This window comes from Anguilla rostrata, chromosome 11 (genome assembly GCF_018555375.3).
Source record: "Anguilla rostrata isolate EN2019 chromosome 11, ASM1855537v3, whole genome shotgun sequence".
Classification (NCBI taxonomy): Eukaryota; Metazoa; Chordata; class Actinopteri; order Anguilliformes; family Anguillidae; genus Anguilla; species Anguilla rostrata.
The window spans coordinates 9406863-9419364 of record NC_057943.1 but is presented as its reverse complement, the minus strand read 5'-3'; the positions used below and the strand labels follow the sequence as shown (position 1 = coordinate 9419364).

Genomic DNA, 12502 nt, shown 5'->3' with positions numbered 1-12502 from the left:
GGTCTAATAACAAAATCATAATTAAAAAATTCTGTCCTACAGTAAACAAAATTTCTCGAGATAGCGTAGGCCTACAGACTATAAAACAATGTCATTAGCGAACAGAACAGAGCATATTTGAATCGTTCTAAGCGTTTCACGCGTGTTAAAAAAATAACTGCCACTATTTTATGATCTAATTATTCTTGACATTTTCTCATAAGTAATCAGACAGAATTTAGGCCTTACTTGACTCACGAGCACGTCGAGAACCAATTTGTCCTTGGAATCTGTATTTGAAATTAGCCACGCCTAAAACACAAGTCCAAAGTTTGCTGCGCTGTAGGCTAACCATAGCAACTACTTGTCTCACTATCGATTTCGCTAGTCAGCAAGTTAACAAGCAGTGTGAAGCTAGCGACAGTAAGGACTTTCGAGCGGGTCTGAACATTTCAAAATAAAAGTACAAGATAAAACCACAACTTCGTTCAGCAAAATGAAATTAATTAAGGAAAAATCGGACTGCAGTTGTCCTAAAAAATGAACTATTCGTTTTCTATTTGGGGGGCGACATAGCTCAGGAGGTAAGACCGATTGTCTGGCAGTCGGAGGGTTGTCGGTTCAAACCCCGCCCTGGGCGTGTCGAAGTGTCCTTGAGCAAGACACCTAACCCCTAACTGCTCTGGCGAATGAGAGACATCAATTGTAAAGCGCTTTGGATAAAAGCGCTATATAAATGCAGACCATTTACCATATTTGTACAATATTAAAACAACTTTGATTTAGAACACAGACATTGTAAAACTATTCACAACACTAATATTAATTACAAACAAATGTCTTCCGTTTTTCTATTTTTTCCCCTACATTTTTAACAATGGCAATGCAAAATTTTAAATGGAGAATTAAAGATAAAATACACCCATTACTTTTAATTATTATTGCAATATCCAATACAACATTACATCAGTACATGAGTTTAACTGAATGGTAAGGGAAGATTTAGAGTAATTTAAAATGCATTACTTCAACATTCTGTGCTACCTTGTAACATCAACTATGCAACTTAAAACAAATAAATATGAAAATGTGGCTGGACTAGTATGGCAAGGAGAATAGGACAGTATTAACACATGTTTGTAAAGGTGAAAACATCACACACAGAATATCATGGCTGGGGTATATGCATGCAGTACATAGGCAAATTTCATTCAATTAAATCCCAATTGCTTTCTGATAGCATAACATATACAATGCTGCTGCCTCCCCTGGACATGTTGTCTCAATGATATGGGGGTGTTTTGAAAACCTTGGAGCCTCCACTCTTCAGATATGGTGTCACTTATATCAAATAAGCGTCATAGAAAATGTAGCTCCAGGGGAGGCAGCAGAGCATGATATAAGTTAAGGTATCACAGCTATCAGACAGCAATTGGAACTTAATTGAATGAAATTTGCCCTATGTACTGCATGTTCAAACCCCAGCCACATTTTCTTTGATGCTTATTTGATATGTGACAATCACGTGGCAGCAACTCAATGCATTTAGGCATGTAGACATGGTCAAGACGATCTGCCGAAGTTCAAACCAAGCATCAGAATGGGGAAGAAAGGTGATTTAAGTGACTTTGAACGTGGCATGGTTGTTGGTGCCAGACAGGCTCGTTTGAATATTTCAGAAACTGCTGATCTACTGGGATTTTCACGCACAACCATCTCTATAGGGTTTACAGAGAATGGTCCGAAAAAAAAGAAAATACCCAGTGAGCGGCAGTTCTCTGGGCGAAAATGCCTTGTTGATGGAAGAGGTCAGAGGAGAATGGCCAGACTGGTTCGAGCTGATAGAAAGGCAACAGTAACTCAAATAACCACTCGTTACACCTGAGGTATGCAGAAGAGCATCTCTGAACACACACTACGTCAAACCTTGAAGCAGATGGGCTACAGCAGCAGAAGACCACACCGGGTGCCACTCCTGTCACCTAATGAAGTGGCCGGTGAGTGTAGGCCTACGTGCTCTGATTGGATCTCACTACACGAATTACAGAGACCCACGGTTTCCTCGGGCATGAAAGCAGATTGAGCATGCAAATAGGTTACAGTTGTCAATAAGAATAAAAAAAAATCTAATTATATTCTTCACATTATTTCTCATTAGAACGTTAAAATGATTGTTATCACTTTGATTCTAAATACATTTACTGTTCCTGAAAAAAAATGTTTGAGGTCCAACGATGCCGTACAGAATCAGTTTTTTTCTGAAAAAAGAATAACGTGTACTTATCTAATCCATTTTAAACATGTGCACCAAATAAATCATTTTTCTGAGGTGTGGAAAATAATTTGGGCTGTAAAGTGTTAACTAGACAGACAAGCTCACCTTCAGATAATCTAAGTTTGAAGTCCCAGAAGTAAGCCTGTACTGTGTATGCAGAGGGCAAAAAAATATTGGAGCTCATTAAAATGAACACAATATCTAATGAACTAATATCAGACTTCCCAGATGGTATTCTGAAACTCGATTAATGACCATGACATTTCATATGAAAACATATTTTAGCCTAAACCTATGTAATATGTGATAAAATATGTACATTTTGATAAATGTTTTCCCAAGGCTTCTGGGCAGAAACAACTATTGTTTCACAAACTGCCACACATAAAATCAACTGACCGATTAGGTTTTCTTTGGTAGTTAAATCACCTACGCGTTTGAGTCCTGAACTCTATGATACGCCACAGAACTGGGCAGCCATGGACTTAGCTGTTCTTTGAAGCATGTGACTTAAGTTAACTGAATCACTTCATGGTCTAATATGAAGATTAGCCCACATATTTTGAAGTTATGTACCTAAAATAAGAAGCTAATATTTTCACTGTTGTGTTTCCTGGTTGTGCCCAAAAAAAACTTTGTTTTTTTTTGTTTGTTTTTGTTTTTTTGTTCTGAAAATAATCATTTTGGTACGTTCCTAATCTTTGTCATACAACTTTGCTTCAAAAAATAATTGAAATCGTCAGATAAACATCAAATTTCAATGTTGTTGCATCAAGTTATTTGTCCTCTTCTACTTACAATATGTGTGTTAATGATCAATCCATAAGTGATTAAAATTGTTCCTCAAATTACTTTAAAAAAATACAAAGTGATGTACAAAGTGATGTACAGTAAGTGGATCAACACACAGGTACAATACAGTACATTACTCATTATGTAAGTTATCCATGACCAGTTCACTCAGTAAGCATAGGTTAGGTCAGAGAGTAATGTTAAGTCAACCTAGGAGGCATGACAACAAGCTACATTATCAAGATAACGATACAAGTGCATTGTAAGTGCTGGATGGACGTACATGTAATATGAAAGTGCTACAGGACAAAGTGGAAGGATATAAGTGATGAGTGATCCTAGATTGGGAGAACCCTGCAGGGTGGTGATAGTTAGTCCAGGGATAGTCTGAAGAGATACGTCTTCAGACCACGGTGGAAGATGAGCAATGACTGAATGGTTCATAGAGAAACTGGGAGTTTTCTACCACGGGGGAGCTAGGGTGGAGAAGCTCTGTGGTAGGAACGAGCAAGAACCATTCACTCACGTGGCAGTGGCCGAGCTGACGTGTAGGATTGAATCACGTCCTGTAATTGGGCGGGGGCTGTCCTGTCGGCTGCAGTGTAGGCGAGGGTCAGGGCTTTGAACCTGATTCACAGCTCTGCCCTGTGTATTCAGAAGCTCATTGTCTATTTCATTTTCCCTCCCTGTTCAGAGCATGGTCAGCTTCCTGTTTTGTAGCGCAATAACAAGTTGGTAGGATGTGACAAAATTCACATGATGTCATGACCTTTCAACCCTTCACTCATATCCCCCACCACCGTATCTCCTGATTCCTCTCAGGTGCATCTCCTGTGGTTTTCCAGTATTTTCCACATTAACATAGCATAACAAAATGACAAGAACGGAGTGTAGCACAGTGGGTAAGGAACTGGGCTTGTAACCGAAAGGTTGCAGGTTCGATGCAGGTAAGGACACAGCCGTTGTACCCTTGAGCAAGGTACTTAACCGAAATTGCTTCAGTATATATCCAGCTGTATAAATGGATACAATGTAAAAATGCTATGTAAAAGTTGTGTACGTCGCTCTGGATAAGAGCGTCTGCTAAATGCCTGTAATGTAATGTAACAAGAACAATTCATTTGAACCAACAATACTTGTCATTTTGTGGACTAAATTTCAGGTAGGAGGGTGTCATAGCACTTCACAGCAACAAGTGCTCAGGTTCAACTCCTGGTCGGGACCTTTCTGTGTGGAGCATGTTTGTATTTCCTCTCCATGTCCATGTGGGTATCCTCCGGATACTTTGGTTTCCTTCCACAGTCCAAAGACAGGCAGATTAGCCTGTAGGCACGAGTGTGAGTAAATGGTGTGTAGGCCCTGCAATGGATTGGCAACCAGTCCAAGGTGTTCTCCTGCCTCTTGCTCAGAGCATGCCGAGATAGGCTCCAGCCTTTCCTCCAGCCCCGACCAGGAATAATCAGGTTAGATAATGGACAGGTGTATCTTCACAGTGGTGTTTAACTGATAAAGAATACATTAATGGAACCCACCCCTCATTCAAATGTACATAATGCTAAAAACAAAATCAAAATAGTTTTAACATACCAAATGGTAAAATGGACTGCATTTATATAGTGCTTTTATCCAAAGTGCTTTACAATTGATGCCTCTTATTCACCCATTCACACACACACTCAAACACCAACAGTGAAAGGCTGCCATGCAAGGTACCAATCAGCTCGTTGGGAGCAATTACGGGTTAGATGTCTTGCTCAGGGAAACTCCGACACACCCAGGGTGGGGGATCGAACCGGCAACCCTCCAACTGCCAGACAACCTCTTGAGCTATGTCGCCCCTAGGCCCTAGCCCCCCCCCCCCCCCCCCCCCCCCCAGAACATATCCATGCACACTGGAGCAGGGGCAGCTCATGTGACAGCTGCAGTACTAGCAGCACACTGCACATATAGCAGTATTTTTATCCATTTTTGTTATTTACTCCATCAGGTCATGCATTCCCTTACCTGCGTCTTGTGACGGTTCTGTGTTATTTCTTTCTCTTTCTGTTTGTTTCTCATGTACCACGTTCTGCTTTTTCCTCGCTGAAAGCAAAATACTGGTTAATTATTAACTTTTCCTTTTTGATTGTCCTGTTAAATTCTTTAATATCTAACATGCTAACCACTCCTATCCCTTGTATGTATATATATATATATATATATATGAGGATTTCTATTTACAAAATACAGGTAACTCAGCCAACTTTAAACTGCTATTCAAACTGCACTACCCTTTACGTGTTTACTAAAAATAAAACATTTTAAAAGACAGATGGGGAAACTTACATAAAATGAAAATGATTGTTAAAATAACAGCTGATAATGCAAGCAGACCGCACACAATAATGATGGAAACATGAATATTTCTAGGTCCACATTCACTGTCTGATGTGTTTGTTCCAGCTGCCATTTCCTGAAGTCCCAAGGACTGGCAACTGTCACAAAAATAAATATATTAAAAGTCAAAATCTCAAATAAACCTCTGGGTTATATTTAGTGTCAATACACAAATAATAATGAGCAACAATTCCTATTCTGTTTTGCTTTTTTCTAATTTGGGAATAAATACACGAAACTGTGTGTGGTTTTCAGGATGCAGAAAAGGATTTATTTGAAAAAGTTTTATCAGGACAGTATCCACATTCGGCATTAGTCAATATTGTTCCTGTGCAAATATATATTGGAAGGTATGTCAAGACATTAAAAATCTCAAAAACCATTTTCAGAAACGTAGACTGTGCAGTTAAGTGAGTTCATTTTACTAAACAGACATGGATAAAAAAGGAATAGCTCACTTTGTGGGGTTGTTCGATACTATTTCAGTTTTAGTGTATGTTCCTAATTGGCCCAGATAACTTATGTCTGCGATGAAGGATACTCTATATGCCTACAGAAGTTTTTGGTGATCTGCCAGTATTGTGAAAAATATATCTACTTCCTCAGGGTGACCCATGTTGTAGGGGCATCCACCAATCAATTACATACACTAACCCTGGAATCTATTTTAAAAAACCCAACTGTCCTTTCGAGATATTAAAGATGAAAGATAACTATGTTAGAGGTGGGGGTGCACTCTCTCTCTGTATTTAAACCCAAATCTGTGCAGGAACAGACAATAAAGACCCATATTAACACATTATATGAGCATTTTGACAACAGACCTGTTCACGAGTAACACCAAATGATGCGTTCTGAATTCAAAACAGAATGTTACATTTTAATTTCTATACGAAACATGTATTATTACAAAAATAGTCAAGCAAGTTACAAATGGCCATGTCATGAATGAACACATTAGTTTAATTTGAATCTTTTCTCACCTGGGTCACACACTCTGCAAGGCAAACATTCGGGGAGACTGCTGGGACTGTCCATGAATGTTTTTTGAGCGCACGGTACACACGAGGTATTATCGTATTCTGTGCAGTGTTTATAAACACGTGTCCCTAATGGTGAAAAACAATCACAAAAAAAAAGTTAAAATGGACCCGTTTGAAATTAATTTTAATTGAACTGAATTTCAATTACAACAAAATAAAGAGCACCTTCACTTTTTAACCCCTGCAAGCCAACATCTACTGCATTAGAAGCTTTATTCTGATAAAAGATGGTGACTTACCAAGTGTGCACATTGGACAGACATAAATTTCATATTCAGCACTTCCACAGGAATAGGCGAGGCCACAGAACAGGAGCAATAGATATGCCTGAAGCATATGAAATATTACAAATTACACTCAAAAACTATTTACAGTTATTTCTGGTTTCAAATGATTACCTACTATTAGTACTACTAGTACTAACAAGTGATTTCTGAGGTTATGACAGCACATTTAGAAAGAATATATCATCCTGAGAGCTGGCAGAAAGTATTTAAAGTATCATGTTTTTAAAGGTACTGACATGAGTCTGTTACCACAGAATAATTTATTAGCAGTGTTTTTGAATGTAAAGCATATATTTCAGGTATTATCTTAATTACATTAGTGAATGCTTTATTTCCTCATTAATATTTGATTTGCATTAATATTTGATAATATTTGAATTTGATATGTGCTTTTAAGCGCTAATAGGGTAGTTTTAAAAAATAATTTTTTAATACATTATATATTTTACCAGGATGGCATATGACTTCCAAAAGTATTGGAACTATAGAGAGGAATTAGTTATGTTTGCCTCTTAGCAACAGTAGCTCTAGGCCAACAGGTGCTAGCTTGGTCATGGGCAGAGAACCTGGCTCTCTACCCAGGATCCTCCTCTGCGGGCCAGAGGGTGTCATGAATTCTTTTCACCTGTTGTCTAATTTGACTGTATGTTCCGTTGTTCAGTTGGACTCATCTGTGCCTCATTGTTTTCCTTAAGCCCTGCTCAGATCTAACTCAGTGCTCAGTCTTGAGTTTACCTTGCCTATGAAATGATGAAATTGAGGGCTTAGAACCAGAGGGGCGTAAGTGACATTTTTGGCGAAAATGAGTTATATATATCGAATGAAAGCTCTCGATGAGATCTTTCTAGTGCCAAAAGGACACGTGAATTCTAAACCAATCCAGGATAATCCATCAAAAACTGAAAGACCTAACACTGAACACACTTAACTATTTGGTGCGAAAAAGGCGTATGTGCACTTACGCCCTTTTGGCCTTGAGAAATGTATGGTGGGTAAAGCTTGTGGACAGTACATGAGTCAAAATGGCTGATAAGACATGTAAGTCAGCCAGGTCAACCGTGAGGAGAAGACAGCGTTTTACTGTTGAAGACGTTTTATTGAGCATATCTAAAGATGGTGGAGACAATGTATCAATCCAGGATTCAAAGTCAGCCCTGAGTAACAAAGGTAAGCTAAACTAAATTGGTCTTAGCAAGGTTAAAGCTAGCATTCTGGCTAGCAACTAGCTAGAGAGCTGCATGTGTGAAAGGTAGCCAGATGGAATATGACAGTGTCCATGCTGCAATTGAGACAGCCAGGAGAAATGTGCCTGTATACAGCCCAGAGGGTTATTATACTCTTGTGAGAGTGGCAAGGAGGAACAAGCCTTACAAGGTGGTTGAACTTGGGTACAGTGACTTCCTTGACTTCAAGTCCTTTTCTCAACACATTGTCATTACATTACATTACATTACATTTATTTGGCAGACGCTTTTATCCAAAGCGATGTACAAAAGTGCATTTCATGGTCATGGACAACTACAAAACACAGGTTCAATAAGATACAATACAAATGATTTTGTACAGCTATTTCTAGCCAAGAACACAGTTTAGTTCACACAGTGAACACTATTCTGACCTAATCTCTGCCAAGCGAACTAGGTAGAAGAACAAGCTACAATATTAGGACAAATACAAATTACCAAAAAGTGCTGGAATGAGGAAACATGTAACAAGTGTCATTAAGAATTTATATTTAGAATGAAATATACAGAGTGGTGGTAGTTAGTCCAGGTATAGTCTGAAGAGATGAGTCTTCAGACCACAGCGGAAGATGGGTAGTGAGGGAGAGGTTCGAAGAGGGACAGGTAGTTTGTTCCACCACTGGGGAGCTAGGGTGAAGAAGCTCTATGATCCCTTTGCTCGGGTGGGAGGGTACAAGGCGCCCTGCTACTGCAGAGCGAAGTGGTCGAGCAGGCATATAGGATCGAACCATGTCCTGCAAGTAGATAGGGGCTGTCCTGTTGACTGCAGTGTAGGTGAGGGTCAGGGCTTTGAAGCGGATCCTGGCAGCGACCAGTAGCCAGTGGAGTGATCGCAGCAGAGGAGTAATGTGGGAGAATTTGGGAAGGTTGTAGATCAGTCGGGCAGCAGCATTTTGAATCAGTCAGAAACAGGACTAGAGATACAGAGGGACTAGCTGTGCGTTGGCAGAAAATCAAATGGCTTCGCTATGTCAAAGAGGATCCCAAAGTGATTTGGTTCAAATTTGAACTTTCTGACCCAGCATTTAGAATGCTTGAAGTTGCAAAGCAAGAGACCAGAGGGTCCCATGCAATTGAGCCAAAGAAGATGCACACAAGTCGTCCTGGGATCAGTGTTGAGAAAAAGAAAGACTTACTCACACTTTGCACAAATGGGAGTATACCTCACTCCTATGTGGACTTCTACAAGTCTTTGCAAGTCAGTCAGTCAGAGTAGGCTAGTCTCATGAAAAAATGTGAGACTTACATGATCTGTATGAAATATATTGTTATTGTTTTATTGTTATATATTTCACATTCCCAATGTTCTGTATTTTCAATTGTTAATCGGTTGTTTGGCCAGGATTAATGTTTCAGCTAAATAAATTACTGTTAATTCATTAATATAATATAGTGAGCATGTGTGTACTGTACATGTGCCGGTGTGTGTGTGTAGTTGCTGTGTTTCCCTCTCTTGCTGCAGCTCTAATGAGAAGTACGTAGGAGGAAGCCAGATCCAGAGGACTGCTTGGCAATTGATTAGAAAGTGTCCCCATGAATTGATCAAGGAAACTGTTGCTGTTTTCCAAAATGCATTAAAAACATTTATGGATACAGAGATAAACACACCTTTATTACATACACATTACAGTGTAAACATAATTTTGTATTATCACAATAAATTACTGTTTTTTTAAAACTCATTAATGTATGGCCTTGTTCATTGTTTTATCACATAAGCCCGTTTTTTATATTTTATATGAGATAAAATGTTGGTTCCAAAAAGGTGTTTTATGTTTTTTCCACATTTTTAAAAAATATATTTAAAAAATCTTCAATAAATTTCATACAATTGTTCATTAAGTATATTTTCATCCAAATATGTATGCAGTTTTAATGCAGAAGATGAATCTGAATAAACACAGTCAGAACAAAGTATTTTGGTCATTTTTTGTTTTGGCTCTCCTATAAAGTTTGTCAAATGTCACTTATGCCCCTCTGGTTCTAAGCCCTCAAAATTATTATAACAGATATAATAGTAATGATGTTACTTGCTCATTTGTTAATTACTATTTACCATTTCATACAGAATAGGATGTCACACTCCCACAGTAAATTTCAAATGAAAGTGAAAGTAGCCTAGATTGGAATTCCTCAAGCCTACCGTTGTTTCACTTCAAACATTCAATTGAACAAATAATATTAAAAATCTATTTTAAGGGTTATTGCCATTGGGTTGTGCTAGCTAGGCTATACCATAAGGTCTCGTAGAATTGCGATCAGTAAAGAGTAACAACACGCACTTGCTTCGTGTGTGGTTTGATCACCACTGCAGTGAAATTAAGAGTCAACCAAGACTGTAGAAAAACACCAACCGCGCGCACACGCACTGCGTCGACTACAACTTCAGTTAATTTGATCATACATTACAGATATTTTTATCACGTTTATTTATTTTTTTTACCTGTCCTATCGGACAACTGGAAGAGCCATTCCACTTGTCAAATCATAAAGTTTGCTTGTCCCGGACAAGCATTAATGTCGAGCTCGGCATAACCTAATAAACCAGAATAAATTTAAGACTCACCGGACTCGTCAGCGCATTGAGAACCATTTGCCCTTGGAATCTGTATTTAGTTTGAAACTAACCTAGCTATATATATATATATATATATATATATATATATATATATATATATATATATTAGCTATTCATTAATATAAGTTAAGTTAATATAGATACGTGTTCATTCTACAGTCAATATCTGTGACTAAATATTGAATAAACATACAACCTTACCACTGGTTTTACGCGTAGAGATGTTGCTTTTGAGACTGAGTGGTCATATATTGTCTTGGACAATCAGTTTGTGAAACATACGCGCATTTGTGATGCCTGGGTGCCTTCCAAAATAGCTGTGCTTAATACCACATGTGTTGATTACGGTGTTGTCGCCCTTTTTAGTACGGTCTGGCTTGACTGACAATTCATTCATTCAGTAGGTGAGAGTATAAGCTTTCTAACGATGTATAACATGTCTATTTTTGCTTATGGAATAGCGTTTTATAGGTCAGCCTAACCAATTTTTTTCTCATCATCTCATTCATTTACGCACTCTGTGGTAGCATTAAAAGACGCTGCACCTAACAAAACGTTGCCAACGATTTTTCATAATTTTTTGGAAAATACTATTATTATTGAGGACGTCTGGGCATAGTTAAGCCATTTGTTTGCTGATAGCCTAGCTGACATCGTTTTCTGGAGCGAAACAGAAGCGGATAGGACTGTGTCATTGATTTACTGTCTCTGTCTCTGTCTCTGTCTACTGAACACAGATAAAATGTTATATTGCTATGCAAGTACTACTGCTCAAAATATTTCGGTTATATACGTTATTTTTGAAATTGAGTGTCTTTAAATAGGTTAGTGGTATTATATAATGTGGATATATCTATAAATTAACGCTGGTCACTCACCAAGACACCTGCCCAGTTCTCCACTGGTTCTCCTCACACCACAACTCAATTTCTCTCCTCTGACCGTTATTCCTTGTAACCCTGGTCTGTGCCTGGTCTCTTAGACGCCTAGCAGGCTCATAATGGTAAGGCTGTGGTCCGTCATATGTGTTTGCATAAACATTTACAACCTCTTGTGTCAAAACTAGCGTTGAGATCCATTCTTCTTACGCCGGGCACCCACCGCACGCGTAGCGTAAGCGGCGCGTAAGCAGCACGGCGAAGCAGCGCGGCGCATCGTGTGTCTACACGGGTTCCGTTTGTGTCGCGCAAAGGTTAAAGCTCTATATTCATAGTAGCTCTCGCAGTCTGCAGTGGGATTACATCGTGTATTTCACGTTTGTTCACAACTGTTGATTATGGGTTAAGTGAATACTTGGTGAGAGACCTTTTTCAGTTTGTTAATTTGGTAATATTTTACCAAATTAACTCATGTAAATACGCGAGAAAGTAAACGCTTTAAAGAATTACCATAAGCTTAAATCGCAACGTAGCCTACATAATAATCAATCACAAACTGTATTAATTTATTTACTTGGTTAACAAGCGTGCCAACTTTATGAAGAATATGTAATGATCATAATAATAAATAATCCATGTGACAAACACGCCTGCCACAGGCCACCGAAGTGGCTTTCCAAGGGGCCCTCTGGCACAGAGACACAGGGAGAAGATGTTCCAACAGTAAGATTTATTGACGAGGGTTTGGCAAGATGTTACAGCCAAGTGAGCAGATGTAAAACCCTGTCATGACAGAGAGCTCCCCTGTGTGGGTGGGGATGGCAGATTTAACCTGTGCGCAGTGATTACCTCACTACGCACAGGTGCAGCCACTCCTGTTCATAGGTCCAATTAGCCTGGCCAATTATCTAATTCTTAACCAATTATCCAATTGGCCAGGTCTAATTAGCTTGACCCAGGGCAGGTGTGGCTGCTTAAACCAGCCATCCCCACACCACAATCCATAATCAACCATTGGGAATTCCCGTGTCGTCTTGTTATTCACGTCAA

General features: G+C 38.9%; 1 protein-coding gene and 2 long non-coding RNA genes across 6 annotated transcripts in view; 2 read left to right on the top strand and 1 right to left on the bottom strand.

The window, feature by feature from the left end:
- LOC135233849 (tumor necrosis factor receptor superfamily member 14-like) overlaps nt 1-12502 on the bottom strand; it is a 69599-nt gene that overhangs the window by 32514 nt on the left and 24583 nt on the right. The window contains exon 1 of one of the 2 annotated variants that reach the window (XM_064297765.1): nt 229-503. The exons of the other annotated variant lie outside the window; for it this stretch is intronic. The gene's annotated coding sequence lies outside the window, so the exon portion shown is untranslated. Of the gene's footprint in view, nt 1-228; nt 504-12502 lie in introns of those variants that run through there. 2 annotated transcript variants of the gene reach the window in all.
- LOC135233858 (uncharacterized) overlaps nt 1-12502 on the top strand; it is a 35799-nt gene that overhangs the window by 8440 nt on the left and 14857 nt on the right. Inside the window, exon 1 of one of the 3 annotated variants that reach the window (XR_010323968.1) lies at nt 4494-4509. The exons of the other annotated variants lie outside the window; for them this stretch is intronic. This is a non-coding gene — a long non-coding RNA (uncharacterized LOC135233858). Of the gene's footprint in view, nt 1-4493; nt 4510-12502 lie in introns of those variants that run through there. 3 annotated transcript variants of the gene reach the window in all.
- Nucleotides 3568-4331, top strand: LOC135233860 (uncharacterized). Its single transcript, XR_010323981.1, has 2 exons — nt 3568-3934; nt 4216-4331. It is a non-coding gene; the product is annotated as an uncharacterized LOC135233860 (long non-coding RNA).